The sequence below is a fragment of the Psammomys obesus genome, unplaced genomic scaffold (assembly GCF_907164565.1).
Source record: "Psammomys obesus unplaced genomic scaffold, mPsaObe1.curated_primary_1811, whole genome shotgun sequence".
Taxonomy (NCBI): Eukaryota; Metazoa; Chordata; class Mammalia; order Rodentia; family Muridae; genus Psammomys; species Psammomys obesus.
Genome location: NW_026589632.1, coordinates 59454 through 63712, shown reverse-complemented (window position 1 = coordinate 63712; position 4259 = coordinate 59454). Strand labels below are relative to the sequence as shown.

At 34.5% G+C, this 4259-nt stretch overlaps 1 pseudogene; it reads right to left on the bottom strand.

Moving 5' to 3' along the window:
• Positions 1-672: 672 nt before the first annotated feature.
• LOC129675125 (olfactory receptor 5D13-like) lies at positions 673-2512 on the bottom strand (annotated as a pseudogene).
• Between the last annotated feature and the right edge of the window lie 1747 nt (positions 2513-4259).

The following is a 4259-nucleotide window of genomic DNA, read 5'->3' as shown; positions in this document are numbered from 1 at the left end:
ATTTATGAATAAGCAATGTAGCCCTATAGGTAAAGTGCATAATTTGGTGATATATTGATATTTATTTTTAAACAATTAGAAGGCTTTGGTTGCATAAGTTTGTTATAAATTATTACTAATAAGGGAAACTACAATATTTATTTTGGATATAAGTTAAAATTATAAAAAAGAAAAGACTATAGTTTGCAATTGATAGTAGAATTAACATTGCAGTGCACTGAATTTTACCAAGATTTCAGAATTCCAAAATATATCAGTCATGATTAGGAAGCGATAGTAGAAAACATATATAACTTAGTTGGGACAATTAAACAGCTTACTAATTTTGAAAATTTTTCAATATATTTCTTGTATGTATATATTCATTTTCCAATGACTAAAAACAGAAATTTATTTCATCATTAATGTATACTAACTTAAAAATTGTGCATGTTGAATTTCTGTTCAAAATGTTTATTTGAACAGAAAGGTCATTGTTGTTTTGCTTATTTTATGGGTGAATACTCAACTCCAAATTAAATAGATTTTTGAATAGCCAGCTAAGTTGGAGTTAAACTCACTGATGTTTTTTAGTATTAGTCTGTCAGTCATTTTAGAAATCTTGGAAATTCTGCACAATATTCTTGAAAATGAATGGATAAACAAATCACACAAACATGACAACAAATGGCATCATAGGATTTTACTGATCACCTTCCTGACTGTAGCCTTGATGTCTCCATTCCTGAGACTATATATCAGGGGATTTAACATAGGGATGAATATTGAACACTAAGGCCACCTTGACCATAAGCCATGAGCTCTTGGTGTTAGGTGCACAGTAAAGAAAAAGGATGGTTCCATGAAAAATAATAATATCAGTCAGGTGGGAGGCACAGGTAGAGAAGGCTTTACTACGGCCCCTGATGGAAGGCATCTTCACGACAGTGATGACAATGAAAACATAGGAGGTAAGAATAATGACCAGGCTGCTTATTTCATTAAATGTAGCACAGAAAAGGTAATCTTCTTGCTAATGTAAGGGTCAGAGTGGGATACAGCCACAATAGCAGCATGCTCATACACAAAATTATTTATGATATTAACTCCTTGAAAAGATAATCTCAGCAAAAAGTAGGTAAGTGTCAGGGAACAGATTAGACCCCAAGAGTATGATGCACCCACTAAAAAGGGGCACAGCTTAGGAGACATCACAGCACTGTAGAGCAGAGGATTGCACACTGCCACAAACTGGTCATAGGCCATCACTGCTAACATGTAAGTTTCCGTCACCACAAATGTACATGCAAAGAAGAACTTCATGATGCAGCCTGAGAAGGAGATGGTTCTGTCTTCCAACATCAAGTTTTCTAAGAGTTTGGGTGTTACAACAGTTGAGTAACAGAAATTTACAAAGGACAGGTGACTAAGGAAAAAGTACATGGGAGTACGACAGAGCTTTGTATTGACCCTGATGATGCAATCATGCCCAGGTTTCCCAGCACAGTGATTGTGTATATGGTCAGGAACAGGAGGAACAGGGGCACCTGGAGTTCTGGGTATTCAGAAAAGCCCACGAGAATAAAGGTCACTGAAGAAGTCTGGTTTTCTTGATCCTTGCGTTAAAAATAGAAAAATTGAAACAGAAAAGCAATCAAATAAGACAGCCTCGAAAAACATTTGGAATTTTAATGATTATTCATAAAGAGCTACATAGAAATGTATTTCACTGGTTATATTAAATTAAATTCTAAACACCAATTGACAGAGTATAATAAAAGTTCTTTTTCCTATATATTTTACAAATGTGTACTCCAGAATAAAATACAATTCACAAAATGAGAGGTGAATCACATAGACACAGGATAAAATCTCATTATGAAGTCATAGAATATGCTATTGCCTGCTGTAGCAGGTGTACTGTAAATTCGTGGTGTATCGAGACACATCTTAGTTAAACAAAAACAAAACAGTGAAACCTCAGATCATTTAATTTCTTACGTATTCAAAGAAATTCCAATTATGTAAAAAATAAAATGGGTCGTTTCTATATGTGCTATGTTCTTCCAAAATGTTGCAATTATACTTTTTTACTATCTAATTACATTTTCCTTAGAAGTACATTATAAGTACTTACTGACCCTAACATAATACACAGCATAAAATTAACACAATTTTACATAAGATAACAATAACATGTTTGTGTGCCAAAATTAAAAGCCTTACTGCTTTTCTATATTTTGATTTCATTCTTTAAGATAATATTAGACTTGTGTCCTTCATATAAAAATATCATTGGCATATATGAGTAGTTTTCCTTCAACTATTTGGATTTTATTGATTCTATCTACAAGACTTATTACATGCTGAATACATTTATACATTTCACACAAATTATATTGAGCCAAAATTCTATATCTAAATAGAATGTTAAAACCTCTACCCAAATCTGTGTTCTTTCTCTGAACCTCTTCTTAAAAAAATTGAGCAACTTAGGGTTGAAAGAGAAATCTTTTCCACCAATAACAAACATGGTTTCAACAAGTTCTGACACATCTTTTGAACATATACTTTTGGATCCACTTATTGTAGTCTGTGTTCATTTTAATGAACTTGAGGCTAAATTTTAAAGTCACCCATTTGGCTCAGGAAGTGTCTGTCATCTGTGTCCATTTGTTTGGTGGCTTGGTGCACTGTGTCCATATTATGCGTGTGTATCTGTAAAAGGAAATTCATTTCTGGTTTTCTGGTGAGAGCCATTTTGCTTTTCTCATTACATTTTCTGTATTTGCTCAATAGCGTATCGAGTATTTTAGAAACTCAGAATTATCAAAAATAATTCATATCCCCAGTTTTTGTTTTGAGAATTAATATGAGGTGAGCTATAACTAGAAATAAGTATAACACACGTGTCATGTAATTGATTAAAACTAAAGTGATTGTATATACAAAGAAGAAATATGTAATGTACAAGCAAAAATGCTCCAAAAGTATTGATTACATACTAACAAGTACAGTGATGTACATCACGACAAATCCATCTAGTTAACAGGACTCTGTGGTTATATAGACATTAGAGTCACACGTAGATTTTAAAGCCTGAGAAGATTACGACATACATCATTTTTCTTCTAAAATAAAAAATAAATAACAGTCGAATAAATTCACCACAAAGCAGAGAATTTTGATGTATTCATTTAATACTATTTATAAAACTGATAGGCTCTATGGTACCTCTGCTATTAATTCAATTTATTTTAAAAACATAATTCAAATGTGAAAAAATATAGCTTTTACTGCATATGTCAAAGACTGTGTTAGAAAAAATACTTCTATCACATAACCTTTACAAAAATATTCTCAGTATTAATTGAGAAAGGAAGAGATAAAAAAAGGAGAATCCCAACACCAAATTGTGGCTTACATTTATATCACAGAACACTTGGGAATGTGAACCCTAGAGACTCTTAACTGAAGAGTTGCCTTGGAGGCACAAATCAAATAATTAGATGAAACAAAACCCCAGGTGATATTTTGTTTGTGGTTTTTATCTAAAGTTAGTAATATTTTCAGAGTCATTTTTTTATTTTAACTTTTATTAATTACACTTTATTCACTTTGTATCTTCCATAAACCCCTGCCTTCTCCCCTCCTAATCCCACCTTCCCTCCCCCTTCCTTCTCCACACACGCCCCTCCTCAAGTCCACTGATAGGAGAGGTCCCCCCCCTCCTTCCTTATGATCTTAGTCTATCAGATCTCATCAGGAGTGGCTGCATTGTCATCTTCTGTGGCCTGGTAAGGCTGCTCCTCCCTCAGGGGCAAGTGATCAAAGAGCAAGCCAATCAGTTCATGTCAGAGGCAGTTCCTCTTCCCATCACTTACATCACAATGTAAGCCACTTGGACACTAAACTGCCATGGGCTACATCTGTGCAGGGGTTCTAGGTTATCTCCATGCATGGTACTTGGTTGGAGTATGAGTCTTAGGAAAGACCCCTGTGCTCAAATTTTTTGGTTCTGTTGCTTTCCTTGTGCAGTTCCTGTACTCTGCAGATGTTACTATTTCCTACTTCTTTCATAAGATTCCATGCACTCTGCCCAACAGTTGGCCATAAGTTTCAGCATCTGCTTTCATAGTCTGCAGGGCAGAGGCTTTCTGAGGCCCTCTGTGGTAGGTTTCTAATTTGTTTCCTGTTTTCTTCTTCTTCTAATATCCATCCTCTTTGCCTTTCTGGATGGGGATTTAGCATTTTAGCCAGAGTCTTCCCTCTTGATTAGT